The sequence below is a fragment of the Maniola jurtina genome, chromosome 5 (assembly GCF_905333055.1).
Source record: "Maniola jurtina chromosome 5, ilManJurt1.1, whole genome shotgun sequence".
In the NCBI taxonomy this organism is placed as follows: domain Eukaryota; kingdom Metazoa; phylum Arthropoda; class Insecta; order Lepidoptera; family Nymphalidae; genus Maniola; species Maniola jurtina.
The window spans coordinates 8,196,239-8,210,750 of record NC_060033.1 but is presented as its reverse complement, the minus strand read 5'-3'; the positions used below and the strand labels follow the sequence as shown (position 1 = coordinate 8,210,750).

Below are 14,512 nucleotides of genomic sequence, written 5' to 3'. Positions count from 1 at the left end.
GTCCTCCTTGGTTATTTAATTATGCGTATTATAAATATTGTTCCTGTACAAAAATCTATGCATTTGCATAAAAAATACGTCTCTACATACATTATAATCATACATGCAAGAGACATCTGAAACAGATGAGGCCATAGTGAAACAAACATTTCATTAATAAAATGACATCTCTACTTCATTTTTCTAACACCTAAAAGCTCTACTCTAGCAGGTAATGGAACAGTGCACTCACTTTTAAAATTTAAAAGCATCCCTCAACTGAGCAACGGTACCTACCTACTGTAAGCCTTTTGTTACTTACAATATTATAACCATATTATAACTAATCAACTTTTCTTCATATATAAAAAAAAGGAGAACTTGTCTGACTGACGTATGAATTATCAACAGACAATTCAAAGCACAAGATCTAAAAACTTAATTTTACGTAATAAAGTTTTATTTATAACTTATTATTATTTAGATCCCATTAAGAAAAAAAATCTGAAATACAACCCGAGCGTTACCGGAGCGGGCACTTAGTAAAATTATTAAAATAGCTTGAATATTTCAAAGGACTTAATCAACTGATTCATTCATACATTCAAAAAGAAAAAAATATTGGGAATTCGCACATACTTTACAAAATGAACCAGCATTACACAGGTATCACCCTGGCAAGTTTCGCTTTTCAAACGTCTCTTAACAGTTTTAAAAGTCCAAAGCGATTGCTACGAGCTACGAATATGCTACGTGAGTTAACCTTGCAAAGAAATTTTAGTTAGTTCATTTTCTCTCCGTCAACCGTAGGCCACTGAAATCGTTCTATAGAACATGAGACTGTCCGTACCGTAAAAGTTAATTAATTCCTGGACAAATTGATCCAGTGATCAATATTAATTGAAAACGTGAAAATAATATGATGTAGGTATGCGAGAAATGTAAATGTTTTGGTTTATCATTTTGATTTATGAACGAGAAACCACCCGACGTTGCCAAGCGGGTGATCAGTTCTATGTCAGGTCAATTTCACCCAATTTCCCGTAGGTATACTCTACTAAATATTGCGTCGTAGCGTAGCGACACCTTATTTTTTGTCAATGTGCATGTTGGCCTGAGGGGGAAACTCTACAGAATATTTTGTGTTACAAGCGCGCAATACGCGCAATACCTAAGACCCGGTTCAATCTACCTACGAATATCTTTAATAATATTAAATTTTAGGCAATGAGACCCATAAAAATACAACAATGCTAACAAAATAAAACAATACAAAAACAAAGAATCTTTTAAATTATTTTAAATAAGTACATCTAATACTTGACTAGGTAAAACAAAAAGTGAATTTTCTGGAAACTAAACAAAGAATTTTGTCTTAATTCCTTGTAGCGAAGGTACCATTGAGTCATCAGGTCATTGTCCGATATATCTGATAGTATATCCTCCTCTCTCATTGAGGAATACGTCTTTGCACCTGGCCGAAACTGTGATTAAGCATGTAGGGGTAGAAATAGGTCATCCCACTTGCCTTCAAAGTTCCTCCAGAAACATCCCTAACCTTCTGCTCTTCACCTTCTGTAGATGAAATATCACTTTTTTGTACGTATCCCTTATGTACCTGATAAAGTCAGCTTCGGAAGTGTTCTTTAAAATCTTCACTTTAGTACAAGGCAAGTTAGTAGTATTTATAATACAAGGTACCTAAGTGGAATTTGTGAGTTGAGCCGTCTCGAACCACTTCTAAACTTTTACGTGACGTTATTCAGTTACATTCACCCATAAGAGGTCCTTGCCTTGACGATAAATTAACAAGAGGCCTGATAGCCTTATCTTTTTTATCAAACGAAAAATTATGCTTCGTGTCGTCTATTTTATTTTCTGATGCCACGTATAAGAAACAAGAAAGTAAAAAACTGTCATTTTATTCTGAAGTCAAACTGTGAGAGTTGAAATAAAATGAAATAAATGTAAGTATGTGAAAAGCCTCAAGGCGCACAGTCTCCTAAAAACTATCTTTGCGTGCTATATTTACCTCTTTGTTCGCTTACTTTTCGCTAGCTATCAAGCCCCAGCCCTCCATTACAAGGTCATGCGTAGAGCTGTCTACAGCTACGAAAGTCCTTAGCTTACTCTTAAGTAAAGCCCAAGTACACGTTTATTTAGTCTTAAAATCAAAACAATCTTAGCAAATTGATATCGTTATTTCTTAGTAGAGTCAAAAATAGATACTAACATAGGCTTAAAAAGAATAAGTAGATAACAAGAAAGATATAACTGCCTATTATTTTACTTCCTATAAATAAAGGTGGGTACACACGCTACTCCGAAGTCTTATCAGAATTTTATTTCTCGAACCACCCAACTCAGTGAAAAAAAATTGACAATAAAAAATAAATTACCCAGAAGCAACGATATCTATTCCCAACATGCATGAACTCGCTTAAAACCTTTCAGCTGACGCAGTTTTCCGCACTGAAACTTTCAGGTTCATATCTAAGTGTTAAAAATGCTTCGAATTGCTAAATAAAGCTTACGCCATCTGTATGTTTGTTTAAGAACTCTATTGCAAAACAACACGGCGTATGTGAGTTCTAGATAAACCGCATAGATGGCGCTAGTTTAAAACCTAACAAATTCTACCAAATATTGGAAAAAAATTCGTGAATAAGTTTTTCTTGGGTTCTATTTATTTAGTTATTAATGTAATTAATGTACCTAAAAATAAAAGATACAATGAAAAGGATATACAACAGTACATATATTTTGTAAGATATCTATTTCAGCAACCCTAAAATAATTAAATTGGGTATGTAGGTACTGAAATTGTACTATACCTACATATTAAGTATATAAGATTTTTAAGTAAGTAGATTCGAGTATTATTGGTCTAAGGTACTTGTGCAAAAAGTGTAATTTGAATTCATGCAGCGCTAGTTCAGTATCTACTTATAACATAATTAAAATTCAAACAAAGCTTTGATAAACTTTTTATCAATTTAACAAACTTCGAAAGAATGAATCGTTAACATTTTTGATTGCTTAAGAATTTTTTTTATATATAGGTATATTAATATCGGCTTCCTACTTCTGTAGGTACTTTTTTACTAGTCATTGCTTTTGAGCACAACAACTACGCACTTTTCACACCTTCCTAAGGTTGACTGGCAGTAAGGTTCTCGAACTTTAAGTCCAGTTTTTGTAAGGCTCATTAGATGTGCGATAAAGTGAAAAAAAAAAACCTGTCTACGTAAAAGTCATTGCCGAAGCTACCACGCTAATTGTAACTACAAAATTAATACAGCTCCCTATGATTTGTTTAATTTTATCCTCGTATACTTTTACGCAAATAAATACACATAATAGTATCTATCGGTACGTTTATGTGAAAGAGCTTCGAATATATCCGCTTCGTTATGTTCGCTTTTTCTGCCGGACACGTTCGTCGTAACTTAGGATTTCATTACTCAAAGAAATAAAGTTTTAGTAGAGGTTTTGTGAGGAATAACTTTTTATGGGGTTTTTATCGTTTAAAAAATAATACCGCAGGAATATAACGACCTTGAAACGCCTTTTATGGGCATGTAACATGCTTTTAAAAGCTGTGAAACTTTTGCTGAGACCCTATACTATGCAGTTAAGTCGTAAACCTATTGTTATATAACAATAAAATATGTTTTATCCTCGAAAACAGACATTATCAACTTGGCCTAGTTATTTTTTGCGCCTTATAAAAACCTATATTTTTCGTACACCATATTTTATATTAACTTTATCTTACGAATCACTTCCTATAGGTACGCGAAATTTTTAAATCACTTAACTTCCTTTAGACCTAGAATCGACTAGCAATAAAACTTGCCAAAATCAGCTCTGGCAAATCACTTACTTGTACTTCTCTTGCACTATGTAAATACTGACAGCAAGTTAATTTCTGCAAGTTTTAGTTGCAAGGACATTTAGCTTTATGATATTGCTTCCAAATACCGGAAGTATCTATGTTTGCTATTAGAATGAAAATTAATGCAGCAATTATCACCTTTTGGATTTCACACGAAGCAGAGAAGACTACTTCACACTAATATCATAAAGGCGAAAGTTTGTATGTGTGTGTGTGTGTGTGTGTATGTTTGTTACTCCTTCACGCAAAAACTACTTGACAGATTTGGCTGAAATTGAGAATGGAGATAGATAATATCCTGGATTAGCACATAGGCTTCTTTTTATCCCTGAAAATCAAAGAGTTCCCGCGGGATTTCAAAAAACATAAATCCACGCGGGCGAAGTTGCGGGCATCGGCTAGTTCTATATAAATTGATTCTTTATAAATTATATAGAATTACTTAATGTTGGGTCGTGCCAATAAGGATGAAGTGATATGAAATACGGTTAAAACTATTAAGAAATATGTTTTTCTTACCTCAGCTGTAATTTTGTAGTTGCCCTTACCCTTCCCGTGCTCCGGTGAATGCCGTAGACCCTTTGTGTCGATCTGCACGTTGGTTTGCATATTGGAAATTGGTTATACTTTCATGATGGTTAATGTACCACTACACTGATAAGTCAATAATAATTTGTTTTTGGAACTGTACTAAAGTTTTTATATAGATAATTTTAATTACACACATGATCACGTCTGCTCAAGTGACATAAGTGCCTGGAAATTTCTCTCTGGATGATTATAGTTACGTTATTTGTTTCTTTTCCACAAAAATATCGTTATCATCACACAAAAAGATACTTTCCTATTTTGTAAATTGTTTCTAATAAATTGTTTGTGTTAGCAATTCATGTCTTCGTACCTATACTTAACTTAGAGCATAACTTGCCTTTACGACTTCACAAATGTATTTTAGCACTTTAACATTTTGCTAAACTAAGTTCGTACAAAATAATAAATCGAATAAAATGGCTTTACATTTATGTCACAGATTTCGGAAGAGCTTAGTTATTATTTAATTCGTATTTTATTTTATACTCAAAAAATATTTAATTTACACCATATCCATCTTGGATGAGGACAATTTAAACAGATGTTTAGTCTTTTTTGCTAGTTCATTAACAGAACTGCGTAAAATTAATATACTTAAGTAAATAGCATAAACTTTAATTAATTACAGAAGCTTCTTTATATTCTTCTCGAAGTTTAGTGGCACCACCTGGAACAAAAAAGATTGCCTATTACGTTTTATATATTTTACATTAATTTAAAAAGAGGAAAAAATGTAAGTATCTAATGTTCTAAGTATTCTAAGGGGGGACCCCTTGGAATATTAGCGATCAGCTCTCAAACTTTAAGTATCTATGTACATAGATACTAAGTAAATAGCTTGATGAGTAAGCTTCATAATATAAAGCCGGAACAATGCTTGACATTACGTATCCACATATACGTAGGTAATTCAAGAACTGAACAACTGTAAATTAAAAATTTATTATAACACCCCCGACAAGTGAAGGTTACAGTAACTAGAAAAGAGCTGATAACTTTCAAACGGCTGAACCGACTTTTTTCGATTGTAGCTAAGAACACTCTCGATCAAGCCACCTTTCATAAAAAAAAATATATTAAAATAGGTTCATTAGTTTAGGAGTTACAATGCCACAAACAGATACACAGATACACACGTCAAACTTATAACACCGCTCTTTTTGAGTCGGGGGTTAAAAAGGTCTAGATAGTATGAGCATCTTCAACCATTTCGAAATAAAAAAAATTCACAACGGTTCACTCGATATGCGATAATGAGAGCATGATCGAATGCGAGGAATCCTGCGAATTTCGCTTTTCCGCTTTCAACCTCACCGCCCCAATGCATCATTTACTTAGGTATTCCTCTAAATGAGATGTTCGCTTAAGATTACAGTACTTTGATAGAGTGGTTTTGGCGCGAAACATTATTTTAAATTAATTTATGCTATGTACTTACTGTTTACTATTTCGTTAAAAATTTGTAAGTTAATGGTTAGATTGCATTAATATAGTTATAATCTAAAATGAGATGAAACGCTCTAACCTGGTTAACAGCGAAGTGATTCGCTAACTCAGTGTTCAACACTGAATGATAGCCACCGAGATCATTTAACATTTATTTTTAATCCATCGATGGTTTTCTACGAAAAATAATTCTAATACACTCTGTAAAGTAGCAATGTAGAACCAACAGATGTCTAATGAGCTCGCCGGCTATCACAGCTAGCGAATGTTACAAGATGGAAACATAAAAATACGGTCCACGGTTGCACGGGCTTAAAGATTTATGTACCTACCGTAAAATCCTTGAGCCGACTATACATTTTTAAGAGACAAACCACAGACACAGGAATTTGTTTCTATATATATTATATAGAACGTACTTATCTACACAATTTCATTGAGTTCGATTGGTAAATATTCAAATAGGAACGAGAGGAACCAGTGACTAAACTATGTAAGTCTGCATGGAAAATGTTGTGGAGCGCACTATGGTTACTTCTCTTAAGAATTTTTCGAAATCTAAGGTTTGATCTAACCTTAGTTAATCTAAATTCTAAGGTTTTTAAAATTAAATTGTTTTAATTAAAAAATCTATATTTTCATATCTACATTACAATATTCTCTCATCTTGTGCTATTTATTCTATCAGTAAAGATATTCCCTAATAAATAGTTTTCAACCGAAAACTTTAATATAATTTACGAGAGAGAGTCGGTGGTTTCGGACGATAAAGTTGGTTCGAGTTATATTTTATAAGTTCATCAGTAAATTATCTAAACTTTTCAATCCAGTAAAAGTAAGTTAGCCAGTGTCTGTTTGAAAGAACTCAACTCGTACGTACCTACCTAGTACCTATGGTATAAGAAATTAATGGATAAAAAGCATGATATAATTATACCTGACCAGGAAGTCAGGAAGAAGAAGTTAACAAGGTCTGAACTACCTACTTTACCTAATATCCAATTATAATTAATTACACGGAAAACGGAAATAAACATAACACAAATACATAATTAAATATAATCAACTATGCCACCCGTATTCTCTCTGAAAACAGTTAAAAGGTCGCTGTCGTTTTACGAGCTAGGTTTGGGCGGAATAACCTCTGAACTTCTGCGTTTACGACCCTTGCATTTTCCCATTTCTCTGAGTTATAGTTTTATGTTACCTGATATATGAATTGAACGAGATTATTACTTATTTAACATCATTAATACAGTATAAGGGCGAAATCGCACTGCCGACTATTTTTTTTGAAAGGCTGACAAAAAAGTCGCGTGCGTACTTTATATGGAGCTGCGTACCTATTAATTAAGTACAAAATGTGTTTTTCATACTACTATTCCCGTTCAAACTTCTACTATCGGGAAAAGGTATGAAAATATCACGTTTAAATGGAGCCATCATTCTCAGATACTGATTTACAAGGTGAGGGTGGCCTGTGTCATGACCACAATGGCAGTATAATGGTAATGGCAGCATCTCGCTCTCTCAGCTGCCGAAGTAGTTACGCACTGTAGGGTGACCAGAACTTAACATTTTTTTAACCATTTTCGTAAACATGTTAGAGAGTAAGGATATGATATTACATCGGCCTCCTAGTCAGAGGGGTCGGACTGCAGTGGCGTGCACACTGTTTATAGGCAGGGTAGGCATAAGTTAGGTAGTTCCCTCTTTACTGGTGGTCATGAATCAGGGTAAGCAACGCTTTTGTGCCTCTATGACCTGCACGCCGCTGGGTTGGAGGTTCGATTCCGGGCACGCACTTCTAACTTTTCGGAGTTATGTGCGCTTGAAGCAATTAAATAGCATTTGCTTTAACAGTGGAGAAAAACATCAAGAGGTTTGCATGCCAGAGAGTTCTCCATAAAATTCCAAAGGTGTGTGAAATCTGCCAATCTGCACTTGACCAGCGTGGTAGACTATGACCGAACCCTTCTGATTCTGAGAAGAAAGACCCGTGCTCAATAGTGAGCCGGTGCTCATTATGACGATGAATACCGAGAATTTCATTGATATTTGTTTAACAAAACGATATTATGCGTTATTAGGTTATTACTAAGAATCATAGTGTCTTCGTCTGTGTTGGTGTTAGCTGGCGGTCGTGCTCTGCATTTATGGAGTGTTTTTTTTTTTTTGTTAAAACTGACTGGAAAGCGTTCTAAGGGGGTGCCGTTCGTGTGTCGGCGAGCGCCAGCACAGACGGGGTCCATGCTTGTATAGTTTCCCTTACTTGTTACAAATAAAGTCTACAAACTTGACATTGGCTAATCTTTGTAAAGCCAGACGAGAGAGAAAAAAAAAAGAATCATAGTGCCCCTAGCGCCAATATTATGACGCGGAAAATTCAGCCCTGTGCCAGAAGCCAACAATGGGGTGCTCCAGACACGTCTCGAGAGATTTTAGATCGTTTTAATCAGATAATGGGCAGGATAACCTCAAGAATTAGCATTTTTATAAGGAGCTTAAAAAAGTCTCCTAAATTCTGCTTCTTTGTGTTTTACTTTTTTATCAGACTACGATAAGATAAACAGCATGTGTGCTTGCATGTAGGTAGGTACTCCTATGTTCATATTGTTCCCTCAAAATTCTTACAAAAATAAATATCTAATAAGAAATATCTCTTACAACTTTGGTGGGTATTACAGCGAAATGCTGATAATAGCCAACTTCAAAACCCATAGTTCAAGATCTAGAGTACCCTCCAGCTAAGCCCAATGGACACAATAAATAAGATTGTCGAGAGTAACGGGTATCTTTATGTTCAAAGAGTCTACTCAATCGGTCTTTAGTAACCGACTCTTTACAAACATTTTTTGAGCATTTTTGGTAGTGCATGGTTAAACCCTTCTGAGAAGAAACCCATGCTCTGTAATATGCGATGGGTTCATCATTAGCTATGGTTAGCATGAAGTAGACCTATGGTTAGCATAAAGGGAACTAACTGTACGTGCCATTAAATTATCCTCCTTATTTTGTTTTAATTACACCATTTTATGTTCAACCATATCAACATAAACGAAGCCAACCCCTTTTCATTCTGAAAAGAGACCCGTACTCAGTAGTGAGCCGGCGATGAGTTGATCACAACGGCAATGTGTTTACATACTTATATCAGAAACAATATTCAATATTACGGGAATGAAGCGAGCTGGGCGGTATTTGTTCGGATTATATTTTTTCAGTCTCATTTGGCCTGGATGGTGAAACGAAAAAACACTGTATATTCTTACATAAGTAGGTACGACGTATTATACTCGTAACTTAGAATATTTTGCTTTTAAAAATAGAGGTTCCTTAGAGTTTAGATGCTCAAGTTCAATCGTAATCTTCAAAGGATGAATCCTGTTCTTTACGACTGAACCTACACGCAAGCAAATTCAAAGAAAGAAAAATAGAAAACATACGAGTACCTAGTAATACCTAGTAAACTTAAACAAGAATTGATTAAGTTTTCTTGTATTCTTTTCTTATATTATGAAGTTTGATTGATTCGCAAAAATTCGCTTTCATGATTTCTTATAACACTTTGCTCTACCTACCTACTTATTTTTCCCACTCTTTTTTCTGTAAGTCTTAAAGTTTTTGTTTAAGATTACGTATATCTATCTAAAACCGAATCTAACAAGTAAATTTCTGTGTTATAGAAGTGTAAGAACATGTCAGAATAATTTGCATTCTAAAGCTTAGCGAGAGCTAGCTGTATTTGTTCTTGATTAACTTTTCAATGGTTAAGTAATTCTGTTACCATGCATGACTATGATATCGCAAATTTGACTTTGCAATCTGCATAATGTGTTGTTGCTTTGTTGCCTTGTTATCTTAATTATTGCAGCCACATCACTAGCACTTCTCATGCGTAGATCTGTTTATCGTTATTCAAATGGCACAATTCCAGTCATTAATTTTATAAAGTTCTTTAGTGAAATATATATTTCGAACAAGAATTACGCAACCTACTTTAGCAACCGACTCTAATATTATAAAGAGGTAGGAAGTAATCTCCGGAATTAATGATCTAACTCTAAAAATTCTTTCATTGATAGATAGATTGCTAAATTACCGCCGAGTTCTCTAGACTATAAATCAAATCAAGTGGACGAAGTCAAGTGAAAAAGCTAGTATCTATCAAAGCTTAGGTAGGTATTATTCTATAAAGGCGTCAGACACATTTTCGAGCTAAAGCGAAAAGCATTTTACACAGGGGGTTGAAATGGTTCGTATACTTTCCATGCAAATGCGTTACCTTTTACTTAATTGTTGAATTTGGCCTTATTAGAATTTGGCTGGACACATATGTATTGGTCGGATCCTAGTAATAAAATGACTTATTATTCTAACAAGAAAACTAGAAAAAAACTGATAATCTTCAACGTCTGAACAGATTTTTTTGGATGCCACGGACACCACCTTTGAAACAAAAAAGTAATCGAAATCGGTTCATTCGATTAAGAGCTACGATGGCACAGACATACACAGATACACTCATCAAACTTATAATACTCCTCTTTCTGGGTCGGGGGTTAAAAAATACATGAATAAACTATAGTGTTTTGTGCGGAGGTGTCGTGGCGGCGCCGCGCGGCCGACGCACGTTTTCAGACCACTTTATGATCTTGTTTACTTGGACAAGCTACTGAAAGTTACACTGGGAGCTTACTAGACTTTGTTGTTATAAAAATATGGATCAAAATACTGCGACAGCGTGCTTTCTCGACTGGGGCGGCTAGAGTGTGTTAGATGGCCACCCGATAACTTTGTTACGAGATTCCGGTTGGTTTGAAAATAGAGGTTTATACCACAAGGTCGGGTTTATTATAAAAAGTAGCTTTCCCGATGTAAGCCTTTTTATTATAAGTAACATTATCCTCTTCGATAGAACCCTATCATGTTTACGTACCTACGTGCCAGTTATTGAATGTAAATAATATCGTTGTTAAACAGGAAAATAGGTTAAGTGGGAGTTGGGCTCCTGAATAATAAATATTTACGTAACCTGATATGACTACGCATCTATTAATTTATTATTAATATACTTTATTATAATATTAAAATATGGTTCAGAATCTACGTACCTACCTATTTACACCGAATATTTTGTTATCTATGAAATTCTTTGCAAACGTTCATTCGAAAAAAAAAATTTCAAAAGAAAAATAAAACCGACTTCAAAAACCAAAAACACTAAAAAGTAGAAAATAATTTTTGTTTAGCTACACATTTAATGTACCTAGGTATGAAGTCGAGCGAGCATATTAAAACAAAAAATTAGAAATCCAAGAGTGAAGCTCGCCCGACTTCATATCTACGAGAGGTACATTACATGTGTAGCTAAACAAAAATTATTTTCTACTTTTTAGTGTTTTTGGTTTTTGAAGTCGGTTTTATTTTTCTTTTGAAAATTTTTTATTTCACAATTTTTAGTGGCCCCACTGTACTATAAAATGCTATGCCCAGTTAAAACCGATCGCGTTAGATCGCGAGCAATTTGCTCTTATCCATTGAGGAGTTCTGTTCTCCATCTCCGAAGATATTCATATAATCTTCACCAAATTTATATGGGACCACCTGCACAGTATACCCTTTCAAACAAAAAAAATAATTTCCAAATCGGTCCAGGGGTCTTTGAGTAATCGGGGAACATACATAAAAAATAAAAAAAAATAAAAAGATCCCGACGAATTGAGAACCTCCTCCTTTTTTGGAAGTCGGTTAAAAAAGAGTCATCGGAAGAACAGTTTAGCATAATAAATTATGGTATCAAAGAAAACCTACACTTACTGGAATATTAGGGTTGCCTAACATTATCACTTCATTGTTGTTTCTGATTTAACATTATTCTGGTTCCGCAATATAAGTGCGAAGTGCAGCACTTTTTAACCAACTTCAAAAAAGGAAGAGGATCTCAATCCGGTACGTTTTTTTGTCTGTCTGTCTGTCTGTCTGTCCGTCCGTCCGTCCGTCCATCCGTCGTGTCTGTCAAGAAAACCTATAGGGTACTTGCCGTTGACCTAGAACCATGAAATTTTGCAGGTAGGTATATACTTATAGCATAAGTAAAGGAATAAATCTGAAAATCGTGAATTTGTGATTACATCATAAAAAAAAATCAAAATGTGTTTCAATTTTCAAAGTAAGATAACTATACCAAGTGTGGTATCATATGAAAGGGCTTTACTTGTACATTCTAAAAGAGATTTTTATTTATTTTTATGCACAGTAGTTTTTGATTTATCGTGCAAAATATCAAAAAAATACCCGAGTACGGAACCCTCGGTGCGCGAGTCTGACTCGCACTTGGCTGGTTTTTTTTACGTGCCGAGCATTAACTTCTTTAATGAACTTCGGATTCTTAAATGTTGCACATTACTGCACATAACTATGAAGACGATTGTGTATGTAGACTAAAAACATTCAAATGAAAATTTGTTTTCAATTGGCTTTGGAAGTCAGTTTTTTGAAATCAATTTTTATTCATATATTATATTGGTTATAAATTATAATCATCATATTATATCACGCGGTTCATCCTATTGTGGTCAATTTTAACGATATTTAAGTCGGCATCTACTGAAAAATCTTTACACAATATTATATCTAAATGCGAATTAGAAACTTACATTTAAAACAGTTAGACTTTATAAATTAATTTGATACTTTTTAGCTTTGTAACAACCCTAACGATTCCGAGTGTGTGCGATAACATCTCGCGTGCGCTCTACCAATGTACCTAAGTACTGTACAGTGCTTGCTGAAAAAGCCATTACCTACTTAGTAGGTAGGCAAAGGAGTTCACAAAGCGAAATATTTATAAGATGTCTATCTTGTAACACTTTTGCTTAGTACTTTTTTAGGATTCCGTACCCAAAGGCTAAAAACGTAGCCCTGTTAAGATCACTCTGCTGTCTGTCTATGCGGATCATGTCACAGGTCTCTAATTCGTAGACGAATTGAGTTACAAACCTGAAAATTTTGGTATTTAGTGCTAAACGTTGACCCGAACCCAAATATTGAATTATAAATTCAATTAAATTATTTTTCAGGGGGCTCCCATAAATAAAAAAGGATCCAGATTTTTTTTATCCTAGCATGTGGGGTAGCATTGTTTAGAGCTCATTGAGTAGAGCACAAATATATAATATTATTGTCTTAAAATAAGCAAATGGGGGTCATCAAAGTTGTTAATTTTAGACCATTGTTGTGACAGGGGCTATCTTAAAAACTAAACTAGTTAGGAATACGATATTTCAGTATGTTATGAACCATTACTGTATTTAAATAACACATAATAACATAAAACAAGGATTTATAAAATAGTTTGTAAGTTGTGACTAAAACAAACGAACATTTATTGGGTTTTTCTTTCACGGTTGATTGCGATGTTCTAGCTCGGAAAAGAAATATTTCATACACCCAAAATATGATGTTCATAATTATGTACGAAACCCTAAAAGGGCGAGGTTCGACTCGCACTTGCCCCGTTTTTTAATTTATAGTTTTCATTATACCGATACCTAGCCCTATCGATTTTCACGCAGTATCGTGCAGGAACGCTTAATCGCTCGCCGTCACGGCTGTACCGAGATTGGTAACTAGCCACGGCCAATGCCTACCACCAAATGCACAGACAAACCCGGATTGCAACATTGCATTATATTATTTTGAGCAAATGAGAATAAAAAATCCAAAGATTAAAACCTTTAGGTCATTGAAAAAACCGGGATCCCGAAAAAGAGTTCAAATTATGATGTCCATTTATATAGATTCTAGACCATGTTTAAAAAATCTTTGTAATAAAATATTACGTATCAGACTGTAAATTTACGTTTACCCAATTTAGGCCCTTAGGTTCACAATATAACTTAACATGAATATGAATGCCATCATATTTTATAAAGTCTATTGTGTCCCCGTATATAGGGCAATATGAATAAGTCTTATAAGTTTTCCAAGGTTGGCTATTTTATTACATTTTTTACTACCACGAGAAGGGCGAGCAACAAAATAGAAATATCTGAGCCCCGTGTGCCTAGAAAATGAGTTTCAGGAATGAACGAGCAATGTTTGCATATTAGCGTGAAATTGGTCTCCGAGGGCCTTACTATCAGTAAAATTACAATATTGTTCACAGGTAAAGTCATTTTATTGACTACAAAGTTAAGAAAAAATTCCAACATTCAAGACACGATTTCATAATAATTACATCCCAGAAGGTACCTACTCTACAAGAACCCTACAAATATTTTACTTTTTCTTTGAAACATCAAATAAAATGACTTGAGACCTCAACACACCTTTGAAACGCGTTTCCTTTCAAATTTCCTTCGACGCGAGTTCTGAAGTTCCTGCAATCTTTCGCCACAGATTAACTTGTAAGAGCTCTCAGCATCCCACCCTTCGGTTACCTACCTAGTTAGGTACTTACTTTTTTTTATAACAAAACATCATGTAGCTAGTATCTATGCATTGTTGTCAGCAAAAACAATTTGTAACAAGAGTTTGCACAAAACGTAGGTATATATTAATATAAAAATATATATCAAAAACCGAGTCCGACAG

General features: G+C 34.4%; 1 protein-coding gene across 1 annotated transcript in view; it reads right to left on the bottom strand.

Moving 5' to 3' along the window:
• The window catches only part of LOC123865628 (inactive dipeptidyl peptidase 10), a 268,820-nt gene extending 267,776 nt beyond the window's left edge, over positions 1 to 1,044 (bottom strand). Inside the window, exon 1 of the mRNA XM_045906784.1 lies at positions 1,033 to 1,044. The gene's annotated coding sequence lies outside the window, so the exon portion shown is untranslated. The remainder of the gene's footprint in view (positions 1 to 1,032) is intronic.
• Between the last annotated feature and the right edge of the window lie 13,468 nt (positions 1,045 to 14,512).